This window comes from Rhinopithecus bieti, unplaced genomic scaffold (genome assembly GCF_001698545.2).
Source record: "Rhinopithecus bieti isolate Rb0 unplaced genomic scaffold, ASM169854v2 scaffold_66718, whole genome shotgun sequence".
NCBI lineage: Eukaryota > Metazoa > Chordata > Mammalia > Primates > Cercopithecidae > Rhinopithecus > Rhinopithecus bieti.
In genome coordinates this window covers 585,634-601,222 of record NW_016825567.1, presented here as the reverse complement: position 1 = coordinate 601,222, position 15,589 = coordinate 585,634, and the positions used below count along the sequence as shown (strand labels likewise).

Genomic DNA, 15,589 nt, shown 5'->3' with positions numbered 1-15,589 from the left:
AAAAAAAAAAAAAAAAAAAAAAAAAAAAAAAAAAAAAAAAATAGATATACCAGAGAGTAATGTTAATATATGAAAGAATTCACCAAGTATATCCTGTAAGTAGCAGTTAGTATCAAAATGCATTTAAAACCACAATTGTAAATTAATCAGCCAAGGGTCTTGGGAATGTAAGTACAACAAAAGGGATAAATCAATAAATGTAAAACTGAAATATAAAGATCCATTAATTATTTTTAAAACCCCAAATCTCAAGTATCTCAAAATTAGTATACCTTCCTTGCAATTGCAAAACACATGTGTATCTGTTCTATTCTGTCTACTTGAGAGTTAGGCTGACTTCTCTTTGAATACTCTTGTGTCAATGAGTATTAAGTAGGGACTCAGTCACACACAGCAGTAAATTTAAAAAAAAACTGTCCATCTGAATGGCAAAATACTGACCAAGTGAAGAGCAATTGCAGTGTCAGAACCGAATTTATTAATTAAAGTGAGTCCCCATTTAAACACTATAGTTGGAATTTCAGCCCTAATCTGACATGCACAGTACATTCTGATAGCTTTGCTGACTTCAGGTCTGTGGATATTGTTTTTAATAGGTAGTGCCTCTCTTACGTGGTGAACTGGGAGAAAAAAAAGAACATAACACTGCTGTGTGTGCCAGGAGGCATTTAGTATGCCTTATTCACAAGCGAGAAAAAGAAGACACGCACGAAAGACTGTGAGAAATAGATTATTTTAGGTCCTTTGGGGGAAAAAAGTTACAATTTGCCCATAAAGAATGGAGAGAACAGAAATGAAGCTTTTATGCTGAAAAACAAAATGCAAGGGCAAATCCAGTTTCTAATTCCTGTGCCAAAGCTGTTGTTCTTGATGACCTCAGTCAAATCATTCAATTCTCTCAATTTGGTCATATAAAAGTGCTATTAACCTGCAGTTTCTCAAATACTATCTAATCAATGTTGGCTACTTGATTTTCACTAAATTTAAGGGATAGAGCCTTATAAAAGTGAACACCTTCAAACTGTAAAATCAAAGTTCTCCTTTCAGCACAGAGCAATACATAAATAAATGTTATTGTGAATGGGTATCATGACTGTTAAAAGCCTGAGCCTCATTACCCGCCTGGTAAGCAACACAGGAAGCAGAAGGACACACCGGGAATCCACAGACATGGACTGCAGTCAAGATTTGCAGAAGAATGTGTGTGACCATGGGCAAGGTATCTCTTTGTTTTCAAAACAATTTTATTAAGCGAAATAATGTACAACAAATTGCATGAATGCCCATCAATCAATGAGTGGATAAAGAAATTGTGGTATAGGCTGGGCATGGTGACTCACCCCTGTAATCCCAGCACTTTGGGAGGCCCAGGCAGGCGGATTGCCTGAAGTCGGGAGTTCGAGACCAGCCTGGCCAACATGGTGAAACCCTGTCTCTACTAAAAATACAAAATTAGCTGGGCGTGGTGGTGGGTGCCTGTAATTCCAGCTACTCAGGAGGCTGAGGCAGGAGAATCACTTGAACTCGGGAGGTGGAGGTTGCAGTGGGCCAAGATCACAACACTGTACTCCAGCCTGGGTAACAGAATGAGACCCTGTCTCAAAAAAAAAATGAAGTAACTAATTAAAAAAGAAAAGAAATTGTGAGTGTGTGTGTGTGTGTATATATATACACATACATATATGATAGAATATCATATAAAAAGGAACAAATTAATGACATTTACAGCAACCTGGATGGCATCGGATACTATTATTCTAAGTGAAGTAACTCAGGAATGGAAAACCAAACATCGTACGCTCTCACTCATAAATGGGAGCTGAGCTATGAGGACTTAAAGGCATAAGAATGCTACAATGGACTTTGGGGACTCGGGGGAAAGGGTGGGAAAGGGGTGAGGGAATAAAAGACTACAAATTGGGTTCAGTGAAATGGCTCAGGTGATGCGTGCACCAAAATCTCACAAGTCACCATTAAAAAACTTACTCATGTAACCAAATACTACCTGTTCCCCAAAAAACCTATCAAAATAAAAAATTTAAAAAATTGCATACATCTTAAGTGTACAATTTGGTAAGTTTTGATGTATGGATATCCTTATGAAATGATCACCAAAATGAAGATAATAAATATCTGCATCACCCTAAAAGTTTCCTTTGGGCCATTTGTAATCCCTTCCTCCAGCCCCTGAGCAATTACTGATCTGCTTTCTGTCACTATAAATTTGTTTGCATTTCCTAGAACTTTGAAGAAATGAAATCATACAGTATATACTCTTTTAGTCTGGCTTCTTTCATTCTGCATAATTATCTTGAGATACATTCATGCTGTTGCTTATCTCAAGAGTACATTAAATGATGCAACGTAAACTCAATCAAATAAAATAGTAATACTTGATATAAGTACAAAAATGAAGTGGTGTCAGGGTTCTTCGTTTTGGAAAAAGTGGAAGCCCCTTGGGGATCTGAACCGATCTTTATAGGTAAAGGGGCAAGAAAAAAATTTGTCCCCCCTTGATTCTTATTTCCAAGGATTAAATAAGACTATATATGTAAAAGTGCTTCGAAAGTCCAATACAAACTACAGTATCATCCATGTCAGTTCATTAACTAATGCAACACATATTTATTGAGCATCTACTATGTGCAGGCACCATACTAGAAGCTTGTCAAACAGCAGTGAACAAAACAAGAGAGCTGGTCTCATGGACTTCCGATGCTGGTTAGCGAGAGACAGGCCATATGTCAGTTTAAAAATGAATATATACTATGTCAGGTGGCTATTAGTCCTCTACAGGGAAATAAGGCAGGTTAGAGATAAATTTAACAGGGAAGGAAAGGACATTTCAGAGATTGTGGCCACAGAGACCTTCTTCTGATAAGACGGAGTTTGAATAAACATTGAATGAAGGAGAAGCCACTCTCCCACAGACGTCTAGGAGAAGAACATATCAGGCAAAAAAGAACAGAAAGTCCAAAGGCCTTGAGGTTGTTCGCAATAAACTAGGCTATTAAAGGAGCTGCCAAGATGCCAGGAATTGGAGCAGAGAGGTGAGGGGAGGGTGGAAGGGGATGAATAGAGGCTTGTACTCTTTTATTCTGAATGAAATGATGGGCCATGCGGTATATTGAACAGAGGAAAGGTGTGATGTGACTTAGGAGTTGGAACAACTACTTGGATTGCCCTCTTGAGACTGCTGGTGGCAACAGGGGAACCAGTTAGGTGGCTACTGCACAAGTCTCAGCAAGAGGTGGTGGTGGATTAAGAGTAGAGGATGTAAGAAGTGGTCAGGCTCTGTATACATTCGGAGGGTGGGCTGATACCTCATGATTTATTTTCCCACATTGGTTTTATGAAATGCTTAACAACAATACCCCCAACTTATGAAGTGTTTTCTATGGTTCAGGCACTATACTGAACAGTTAACTAATTTAATCCTTGCAGCAATACTATGAAGTAGGTCCTATTTTTATGTCCATTTACTGATGAGGAAACTGGGGCAAAGAGTAGTTGGATGATTTGACCAGCATCACACAATGGTAGATGATGGAGCTAGCACATGATCCCAAGCAGTCTGGCTTCAGAGTCTATCCTGTTAACTACATGCTATATGACCTCTCAAAATTAATATGTAAATAATATTTTGCTCAAGGCAAACCTAGACCAATAAAAACATTGAGAAATATAATGGCCATTCATTTAAAACTTAGGATCGTAAACAAAAAAAATTCAGTAACCTCTTTATTTTTTTTGTTAAGAACACAATAAACCGTATACAAGTGGACATTTTTCATGGGTTCACCTGGATAAGGTGGGGCTACCGGGCCACTCCTCATGACTATGGCCATAGGAATGGTGACTGCTGTTAAGGACTGCCATCAAGGTCACACTTTCGAAAACACCAACTCTAAAATGGAATTGGACATGGACACTTTAGAATATTATGGCCATGTCTGCCTTCGTTTTGATGAGTTCCTTCTTTCTGATACTTTCCTTTTGGTTTTATCTTGGTGAAAGAATAGCTATTGGCCAGGCATGGTGGCTCTCGCCCTATAATTTTAAGATTTTAGGAGGCTGAGGTGGGGGGATCACTTGAGGCCAGGAGTTTGAAACCAGCCTGGGCAACAAAATCAGAACGCTTCTCTACAAAAAATAAAAATTGAAATAAAAAAATTAGTCGGGCTTGGTGGTGTGAATCTGTGGTCCCAGCTACTTGGGAGACTGAGGCAGGAAGAGTGTTTGAGCTCAGGAGTTTGAAGCTTCAGTGAGCTATGACTGTAGCTTCAGTGAGCTATGACTGTAGCTTCAGTGAGCTATGACTGTAGCTTCAGTGAGCTATTGCACTCCAGCCTGGGCAATGGAGTGAGACCTCATCACATACACACACACACACATATACACACACACCCCCCAAAACAAAACAATAGCTATCTTCATCAAGGCCCCAAAATAAATAGTCTCCTGTGTTATCATCACTAGTGATGAAATATTGCTACATCCTGCTGTACAGAAGCATTTCTATAAAGCCAGTCTTCCTCTCAAACTTCTTGGGAAATGTGTCAGGATTTTATAGATGAGAAAATTAAGGTCTAGAAAGGATAAGAGATTTACCCAGGGTCTCTCTGGCTTATTCCATGACAGAGCTGCGATGATAGTTCTGGGATCAGAATGTTCCTGATGTTTTTATGGAAGGCTGTGAGCTCACCCAGTGACAGGTGCTTTTGTTGTTTCATCAGATGAAACTATTATGAAAGAGTTGGGCAAAATCATTCTGAAGTCTTCACACAAAGGCGTGGCAATCGTACATGTTTTTAGAGTTTGAGGCTACATTTTGCTTAATGCTCTATTTGGGTTTACTTCAATACTTCCTGCCAATGCTGAAATCTGTACACATTAAGGAAAGTAGTATTGTTCAATAATACACCTGGTTATAATTCTAACTTCGGAAGGCAACACATTTCAAATCTTTTTTTCTGGTATATTCTCTATCATCATCTTAAGTACAACAGATGAGGCATAAAATCTTTTATGAGTAAGTAAATAGAAGCTTTTGCCGCAAAATGTTTCAGGTAAGATAAAAGTACTCCCTCTTTTCAATTGTATAAACTGGAGAGCGTTAGCTAAAAGGAGAAAAAGACTGATAGACCAGAGGGGAATATTCAGGTTTCTTTTATTTAAACCTGTCAACAAACATGTGCAACTAAGCCCCAGTGCCTTCTTCTAGGACCCATTAGCAATGTGTGTGTTCATCCTGTATGGGGTGTGTGTGTGTGTGTGTGTGTGTGAATGCACCTTTCCATATTTAGAATTCAAGATCATTTTAGCATCAGGAGAAACAGAAACAAGATTTACATATCATATAGGACATCCATAGATTTGTGGTTTTCTTTGATCTTCAAAATACCACTTTTTCTTTTCTCATCCATATGGGACATTTCATTTCATAGAAATGAAAAAAAAATTTCATTTCTATGCGCATAGCTTAATGAAGAAAACACTAAATCTGAATGTGAATTGTTGCTTGTCATTCTTCCAAGTAGTACAGCTCATTGAATGATGGGTTCCTCGGACAAACAGCTTCACGATGACTGTTTGGAGCTGATATGAAAGAAAAGGGAGGACGTGAAAGCTTTCTATTTTGTAATCAGTTTTGACCACACTTTGGTCAATGAAATCAAATGAAAAGGGAAGATAGGAATGCTTTCTCTTGTGCCCATAGTTTGGACATGATTTCATATTTCATTCTATAAAAGCTAAAACTACTTCACCTTCAAAACACTGCAGCATACCTTTTAGAAAATGCATTTATTTCCGCATTCATTATGCCCAGGAGGGGACAGGGAAGTTAAAAGAACATATGCTTAGGAGTTAGAGAGCCCTGAGTTCAAATACTGACTTTGTCACTTACTGCTCTAACCTATCCATTATTCACCCCCTGTTTGGCATTTGTTTCTCATCAACAAAAGAGGAGAAAGCTACTTCCTTTCAGAATTATAATGGAGATTGTGATGTTAGCAGATTTCCAGACACAGGGCAGATACTTGGTAAAAGACACCTCATATCAAAATAGCATCATAGGTTTAGATACCATTCTGCCTTTTAATCATAAAAATATTTCAAGTACATGGATATCAGTCTCCTTCTAGAAAACAGGAGGACCTTTAGGATGCTTTCATTCTGATCACTCTCTCTGGTCTTTTATTGTTTCTGCCAGGTATTTTTATTTTATCTTACTTTTAACCTCCTTACATGACTTATTATGATTTATGCTTATTTAGATTTTCCAAAAACATGTTTACCAATTTATTCTGTCACCATTACTTCTCACATTTCACTTTTTTCTTCTAGGTTTACTATCCTTCTTAGTGAAGTATATGTATTATATTTTTATTTGTATTTTTATTTTGAAAAAAATTATAATAAGAAAGTTGCAAAGAAATATAGAGGGAGGTCGCAGGCACTCTTTGCCCTCCCTCCCCCAGTTATATAACTATAGGGCAATAACAAAACCGGGTCACTAGCATTGCTGCAACCCACAGAGCTTATTCAGGTTGATACACATACACGTGTATTTGTATGTGTGTGTGCATTTGTTATTAATTTTATGCTGCTGTATCCAATTTTATCACATGTACAGCTGTGTGTAACTACTACCACAATTAAGATAATTGTATCATCATAACTAGGCCCCCAAGTGCTACCCCTTTGTATTCAAACTCCTCTCTCCCACCTATATCCCCAGTCCCTGACATCTACTAATCTGTTCCCCATCTCTACAAGTTTCTCTCAACAGTGTTTTGTATCAATGGAATGGTATAGTATGTAACCTTTAGAGACTGGCTTTTTTTTTTTTTTTTTTTTTTTTTCTTCACTGAGCATAAATCCCTTGAGGTACATCCAAGTCATTGTGTATCGACAGTTTGTCCCTTGTTGCAGAATAGTATTCCATGGTATGGATGCATCATAGTTTAACTATTCACCCACTGAAGGACAGACATTTGGGGAGTTTCTAGCTTCTGGCTCTAACAAACAAAGCTGCTAGTAATATTCACGTACAAGTTTCTGGGTGAATACAGTTTTCATTTCTCTGAGATAAATGCAAAAGACTGCATTTGCTGGGTCCTATGGCAAGTCCATTTTTAGTTTTCTTTGTTGTTTGTTTTGTTTTTGAGATGGTGTCTCATTCTGTTGCCCATCCTGGAGTGCAGTGGTGTGATCTCAGCTCACTGCAACCTCCACCTCCTGGGTTCAAGAGATTCTCCTGTCTCAGCCTCCCGAGTAGCTGGGATTATAGGCACACACCACCATGCCCAGTTAATTTTTGTATTTTTAGTAGAGACAGGGTTTCAACATGTTGGCTAGGATGGTCTCCATCTCCTGACCTTGTGATGTTCCCGCCTTGGCCTCCCAAAGTGCTGAGATTACAGGTGTGAGCCACCAAGTTCAGCCCATTTTTAGTTTTAAAAGGAACTGTAGGGGTGGGCTCAGTGGCTCATGTCTGTAATCTCAGCACTTTGGGAGGCTGAAGCGGGAGGCTTCTCACTTGACCCCAGAGTTCGAGACCAGCCTGGGGAGCATGGTGAAACCCTGTGTCTAAAATAAATCCGAAAAATTAGATGGGCATGGTGGCGTGCACCTTTAGTCCCAGCTAGTCAGGAAGCTGAGGTGGGAGGATCACCTGAGCCTGGGAGATCAAGGCTGTGGTGGAACTGTGATTATGCCACTGCACTCCAACCTGGGCAACAGAGGGAGACCCTGTCTCAAAAAATAAAAAAGTAATAAAAGGAACTGCAAAACAACTTTCTAGAGTGGCTATTCCATTCCACATTCCCACCAGCCATGTATAAGTGATCCACTTTCTCTGAATCTCTGCCCGCATTGGGCGTTTTCTCTATTTTTTTATTTGAACTATACTGATACATGTGTAGTGCTACCTCATTGTGGTTTTAATCTGCATTTTTCTAAAGGCTAATGATGTTGAACATCTTTTCATGTGCTTATTTATCATCTGCACATTCTCTTTAGGGAAATGTCTCTGTAGTTCGTCCAATTTCTAACTGGATTGTTTGATTTTGTACTATTGAGTTTTAAGAGTTCTTTATATATACTAGATACTGGTCCTTCATCAGATGTGGTTTACAAATATTTCCTCTCAGTCTGTAGCTTGTCTTTTCATCCTCTTAAGGAGATCCAGGCCAGGCTCGGTGACTCAGGCCTGTAATCCCAGCACTTTGGGAGGCCAAGGTGGGTGACTCACTTGAGGTCAGGAGTTTGAGACCAGCCTGGCCAACATGGTGAAATCCCATCTCTACTAAAATACAAAATTAGCAAGGCGTGGTGGCACATGCTTGTAATCCCAGCTACTTGGGAGGCTGAGGCAGGAGAATTGCTTGAACCTGGGAGGCGGAGGTTGCAGTGAGCTGAGATCGTGCCACTACACTCCAGCCTGGGTGACAGAGTGAGATCCTATCTCAAAAAAAAAAAAAAAAAAAAAAAGGCCGGGCGCGGTGGCTTCACACCTGTAATCCCAGTACTTCGGGAGGCTGAGGTGGGTGGATCACCTGAGGTCAGGGGTTTGAGACCAGCCTGACCAACATGGAGAAATCCCGTCTCTACTAAAACAAATACAAAATTAGCTAGGTGTGGTGGTGCATGCCTGTAATCCCAGTTACTCGGGAGGCTGAAGCAAGAGAATTGCTTGAACCAGGAAGGCGGAGGTTGCAGTGAGCTGAGATCGTGCCATTGCACTCCGGCCTGGGCAATGAGAGCAAAACTCCGTGTCAAAAAATAATAAATAAATAAATAAATAAATAAATAAATAGAATAAGATCCAATGATCAACTTTTCCTTTTATGGATCATGTTTCTGCTGTCATATCTAAGAAATCTTCACAATGCTCCAGTTCCTGAATAATATCTTCTGTTTTTTATATGAAAGTTTTATGGTTTTCCATTTTCCATTTAAGTTCATGATCTATTTTGAGTTTTTTTTCTTTTTGTATTAAGTGTGAGACTCAGGTTTAAGTTTTTGAGGGGAGCCTATGGTTATCCCATTACTTCAGTACCATATGCCAAAAAAGCTATCTTTCCTCCATTGAATTGCTTTTGCAATTTTGTAAAAATCAAGGGGGTGTATTGGGATGGGTCTATTTCTGGGTTCTTTATTCTGTTTCATTGACCTGTGTGTCTGCCAATACTACACAGTCCTGATTATTGTAGCTCTATAAGAAGCCTAAAAATCTGGTGGACTAATTCCTCCCACTTCATTTTTCTTTGTTAAAATAGTTTTAGCTATTCAAATATAAATTTTTTGCCTATATAATTTTAGAACCTTTGCCTATATAAATTTTAGAACAAGCTTGTTTATGTTTAGAAAAAAACCTTGCTGTGGTTTTATAGGAATATTTTAAACCTATAGATCTTTTGGGGAGGGGTGACGTCTTTATGTGGCTGAATCTTCCTATCTACGAAAATAGTATGTCTCTTCAGTTATTAGGTCTTTGACTTCTTTCATCAGCATACTATAATTTTCAACATACAGATCATATACATGTTTTGTTTTATTTATACCTAAGTATTTCATGTTCTCTGGAGCAACTGTAAGTGGTACTGTGTTTTTTATTTTGGCTTCCATTTGCTCATTCTTACTATATAGAAATGCAATGGATTTTGTATGTTGATCTTGAACTCACTTATTACTTCTAGGAGAGTTTCATTTTGGTACATTCATTGGATTTCCTATGTAGATAATGTCATTTACAAACAGAGACAGTTTTATATCTTACTTTCCAAACTACATGCCTTTTATTTCTTTTTCCTGCCTATTGCAGTGGCTAGCATGTCCAGAATTATGTTAAGAGTAAGATCAGACACTCCTGGTTGTTCCCAATCTGAGAGGGAAAGTATGATGTTGGCCGTAGGTTTCTGGTAAATGCTCTTTATGAAGTGAAAAAGTTCACCTCTATTCCTAGTTTGCTAGGAGTTGTGTGTGTGTGTGTGTGTGTGTGTGTGTGTGTGTATTTGAGATGGAGTCTCGCTCTGTTGCCCAGGCTAGAGTGCGGTGGCACCATCTCGGCTCACTGCCAGCTCCACCTCCTGGGTTCATGCCATTCTCCTGCCTCAGCCTCCCAAGAAGGTGGGACTCCAGGCGCCTGCCACCACGCCCGGCTAATTTTTTGTATTTTCAGTAGAGACGGGGTTTCACTGTGTTAACCAGGATGGTCTCAATCTCCTGACCTCGTGATCTGCCCACCTTGGCCCCTCAAAGTGCTGAGATTACAGGCGTGAGCCACCGCGCCCAGCCTTTTGTGTTTTTTTAATCATGAATTGCTGTTGGATTTTATCAAATATTTTTTAACTGTCAGTTGACACGATCATATGATTTTCCTTCTTTGGCTAGTTCATATGGTGGATTACTTTATACATTTTCAAATATTGAACGAGCCGTGCATACCTGTAATAAATCTCACTTGATTGTAATATATTATTGCTTTTACACCTTGATGAATCTGATTTGCTTGTATTGTATTAAGGATTTTTGTGTGAAATACATACAGTAATAGTACTTTCAGTGAGTCTGTGAATTGTAAATACTCCTAATCTTGTTTGTCTTAAAATGGGCTCTTTTTGCCCTCACTCGCAAATAAAGAACTTTGCTGGATAAAAATATATATATATATGGGTTGATGGTAACTTTTTCCCCTTGGATTTTGAAGTTATTACTCTTGCTTTCTGACTTCCTGACTTATAAAAGCATGCTGGTATGAAGTTTTCTTTTCTTTCTAAGTAACCTGTCATTTCTCTCCAGCTGCTTTTAAAATTTTCTTTTGATCTTTGATGTTTTGCAGTTTCTCCTAAGTGGGTCTCTCTCTCTCTCTCTCTCTCTCTCTGTGTGTGTGTGTGTGTGTGTGTGTGTGTGTGTGTATGTGTGTATGTTTCTTGCTTGGAATTTTGTGTTATTTTTCAATCTTAAGCCTCAGGTTTGTCTTCAATTCTAGAAAAATTCTCATCTATGCTCTTATCCACTATTGTCTTTCCCTAATTTTTTTTCTAGCCTTATCTTCCAGAGTTCCTCTTAGACATAGGTGGCCCTGGTTGCTTTATCCTGTCTCTAAATTGCTCTTTCATGTTTTCTCTCCTCAGACTGTCAGATTTCCTCATATTTATATTCTGGTTGACTATTTCTCTCTTCAGCTGAATACTCTGGACTAGGGATTTCAATGATCCTGATTACTTTTATGTTAACATATAGACTTGGTGTGATTGTGTATTGTTCACAAATATTCCAGGTCCACTGTTGGATTGCACTTTCTTGTCCCTTTCGGAGGTAATCATGGCTGACTTCTTTTAACCAAAGCATCACTTCTTGCAGAAGCTTTACGAGCCAAGATTTCTTATGATCCCTTTGTCCTGCTTCTGTGACATGTTGAGATGGGGCCTCCATCAGAATGGGGACCCTGGGTGGCTATAACAAGCAGGAGCTCTTGCCGAGCTGCACTGGGCAAGCAACTTAAGCAAGAAATAAACAGTGGTTGTGATAAGTGCCACTGAGATTTGGGAATTGTTATTGCAGCATTAACTAGCCTATCCTGACTGATATACTGTGGGGATTCCCCAAAATGCAGGTGGTATAAGTCCAGGTTTCATCCCTGTGCATGGTTCTTGTCTGGGGTTTTTGTTTCTCCCAGAAAATTTTCCTTTTTCTGCCCCAATTCTTGGGTCAGAGGCAAACCTCTTTGCCACTTTCCTGGGCTATGATTAGAGTTTTATCTACCCATTTTAAAAAAATAAATGATCAGCTATTTGAACCTCTAGGATATTTACACAGGGGCGACTAGTCCATCTATCTGTTCATTTGCCTGTTGCTAAGTAAGTAGCAAAGTCCTAGTTCAAAGACTTGGTACCCAACTCTGAAATATCCATGTCCATTGTTATTTCCACTTTGATATTCACACTTTGATATTTACTTTCGGAATCTGGGGATTTCCTTTCCTTTCTTTCAAACTTGCCATGTACTGTTATTATTTTTTGTTATTATTATATTTTATCCTGGTTCTCTATGTGTTTGTGGTGACAAGGGGTATAGTTAGCATCTAAGATCCCTCATGCTGCTATATTGCTAGAAATCTTCTGATACTCATTCTTTCCTATTAGCATAATTTCTATATTTTTTGGACTCTTTCTGAAGCATTATCCACATTCAACCTCACATTAACTCTCTCCATGCTGGAATACCTCAGTCACATTCTTAGATCTGATGAACCCAGGAACTGAAAGACAGAACTGAAAAGAACAATGCATTATAGAGTGGCCATTAGAATTTAGAGATGATATCCAAGATAACCTAAAATATAATTCAATGACATGTTACCAATGAGAATAAAGACTATCAGAATTCAGCCGACCAATCTAAAATGTTAATTATTATAAAATAACTTATGAACTTAGCAAATGAAACATGATGTAAAAGGATAATGACAGAGTATTTTTTTGAATTGGGAAAGAGATGAGGTTTGAGTTAACATCATCGGTAAAAAAAATTAGTTAAAAGTGAGTACATAAGAAATGAGAAATGTCTTCATTTTAACCATTATGATGTAAATATTTCTAAATGAAATTTGTAATGTCCTATCTTAGAATGGAACACACATAAAAAAAAAAAAAACCTCAACGCTATGACTATCAGCTAATTTACAGAGTACTTACTACATATCAAACAGTGTATTAAGAACATCACCTATATAATCTCACTGGCTATGTACAACTACAGTTGACCCTTGAACAATACAGTTTGAGCTGTGTGGGTCCACTTCTATTGTTACAGTAGGCAGCTAGCCAGGCATGAGCAGGGCAGGAGAGGGCTCCCTCCAACCCCACCAGGAACGTCGAGCAAACATCAGGCGATGGCCAGGTGGTTGTTAATGGTCTCTCTAAAATAATAATTGGTTGCAGCCAGTGCCAGGGAAAGGCAGTTTCCCTATAAATAAAAACACTTGAAATTGGTAATTGGCAGTTCAGAAATTGGGCCACTAGACTTTGGTATGCACAGTTAGAGACAAAATGGCGAAGCATGACCTTCTGGGGTCATGCCACTGGAAAACAGAAGATTGCCTCAGGTGAGCATGCGTACAACTGCAGTAAACACACTGCGCATGCTCAACTCTTAAGCGTTAGCGGGTCACTGTGGATGCGGGCGGCCCACCCAGAGGAAAGAATCATGGGAAAAGGGACACAAGACCCTAGAAATATGCCAGTATATAAAAATGCCGCACTTGACCTCCAAGGTGCCTGCTTGGGTCTCTTCCAAGTGTACTTTCCTTTCTTTCCTGTTCTAAAGTTTTTTTTAACAAACTTCCACTCCTGCCGTGAAACTTGCCTTGGTTTCTTTTTCTGCCTTAGGCCCCTCAGTCGAATGGTTTCTTCTAAGGAGGCAAGAATTGAGATTGCTGCAGACCCGCACATATTTGCCACCAATAAGTCGGATATTTGCCATTCTTAACAGTAGGTAGTTTCCTTTTGCTTCTGTTACCCCTCGGACAGCAAGACCAACCCCTCCTCCTCTTCTTCAGCTTTGTTCAATGTGAAGATGATGGGGATGAAGAGTTTAATGATGACCCACTTCCACTAAATAAATAGTAAGTACAGTTTCTTTTATGACTGTCTTAATAAGATTTTCTTTTCTGTAGCTTACTTTATTGTAAAAATACAGTACAGAATACATCGAACATACAAAATATGTGTTAATTGATGACTTCTGTTATTGGCAAGACTTCTGCTCAATAGTAGGCTATTAGTAGTTAAGTTTTGGGGGAGTCAAAAGCTATATGTGAATTTCCAAATGCATGGGGAGTCAGCGCCCCTAATCCCTTTATTGCTCAAGGATCAACTCTATGAGGTAGGTATTTACAGAAAGGGCTCAGAGATTGATTAACTTGCCCAATGTCACAAACAGGGTAACTAATGGAACCCAGATGAGGTGACCCTGATTACTCTACTGGCTGCTTCTGGGTACACTTAGTGCCCTCTTTATTGGGGTTGTGGGAGCAGCTGTAGCTACAGGTATGAATGGCATGGGTTAGGGTGGAATAACTTCTGTAAAGAGAAATACGCCCCTGTGGCTCCAGCTTCATTGCTGGAATGTTCAAGTGACCACTACGTGGTTATTAGTGGAATCTTATTATTATAGTTACTGCTCTCATGAGAGACCTTCCCCCTTTCCAAACTGTCAATTTCTAGTCATCCCTCAAAACCCAAATCAAATGCTACTTTTCATTAAAAATTCTCCAAGTTATCCAAATAAGATCTTTGTCTTTTTTACTTTTTCGTACATTGTAGTGGTTAAGTATGTAGGTTCTACAGATAGGCTGCTTGGGTTCCAATCTTGGCTTTGATGATTGGTGTGTTAGATACTGCCTAGCACAGAGTAAGTGCTTAGCAAATGTTAGCTACTATGGTGATGTTTGCATCATATCCTGGGTTAAGAGTTTCTTACATCGGCCAGGCACAGTGGCTCATGCTTGTAATCCCAGCACTTTGGGAGGCCAAGCCGGGTGGATCATGAGGTCAGGAGTTCGAGACCAGCCTGGCCAACATAGTGAAATCCTGTCTCTACTAAAAATATAAAAATTAGCCGGGTGTGGTGGTGCGTGCCTGTAGTCTGAGCTACTCAGGAGGCTGAGGCAGGAGAATTGCTTGAACCCAGGAGGCATGAGGTTGCAGTGAGCCAAGATGGCACCACTGCACTCCAGCCTGGGTAACAGAGTAAGACTCTGTCTCCAAAAAAAAAAAAAAAAAAAAGAGTTTCTCACATCTACGCCTTCTCCATTAAAACACAAACCCCTGGATGGCAGAAGCCAACCTTAGTCTCATTTCAAAGCATCTACAGAACCCAGATTCTTTTCTCTACTCACTCTGCTAACACTCCCATCTTCCTGGATTACTGCAAGACTCCTAACTGGTCTCCCAGCTCCTGTCCATGCTGCCTTTAGTCTGTTCCAAACCTAGTAGCCAGAATAGACTTTAAATCTGAAGTGGCGCCACTGATCCTAACTCTGCAATGTAGTAGACATTCTCTTTCCAATGTGGCCAGTGGAGCCAGAGTCTTTGTTTTGGAAAAGCCATATAATATTTGGCCTGTTACCTTTCTGACATCATTCCAATTGCAATGACCTTTTTGCTGTTCCTTGAATGCTCCAGGCATGCTCTTTCTCTGGCTTTTGCACGGACTGTTCCTCTGCCTGGAACTCTCTTCCCCCAGATATCTGCATGGCTTACATCTTCGCATGCTCCAGGTCATGGCTCAAAGGCTGCCTTCTCAGTGAGGCTCCCCCGTCCATCCTTCATAAAATTACAACTCTCCCATCTTCATGTCTTCAGCACTCTCTGTATCCTTTCTCCTGCTTTATTTTTCTCCACAGCACTTATACCATCTAGTATATATTTTATTTCTTTATCAGCTGCCTCCTCCAACAGAATGGAAGCTCCAGAAGCTCAGAGGTTTGTGGCTCTTTTATTAAATTAAGAGTGCCTGGTACATACTTGGTGAGCATCTTTTTTTTTTTTTTTTTGAGATGGAATCTCGTTTTGTCGCC

The 15,589-nt window shown here is 39.5% G+C and overlaps 1 protein-coding gene and 1 long non-coding RNA gene across 12 annotated transcripts in view; one reads left to right on the top strand and one right to left on the bottom strand.

The window, feature by feature from the left end:
• The window catches only part of KIAA1217 (KIAA1217 ortholog), a 351,420-nt gene that overhangs the window by 136,691 nt on the left and 199,140 nt on the right, over window positions 1–15,589 (bottom strand). The window lies entirely within an intron of this gene.
• Window positions 13,182–15,589, top strand: part of LOC108522692 (uncharacterized) — a 7,501-nt gene continuing 5,093 nt past the window's right edge. For both annotated transcript variants that reach the window (XR_001883574.1, XR_001883575.1), the window contains exons 1-2: window positions 13,182–13,282; window positions 13,398–13,633. This is a non-coding gene — a long non-coding RNA (uncharacterized LOC108522692). The remainder of the gene's footprint in view (window positions 13,283–13,397; window positions 13,634–15,589) is intronic.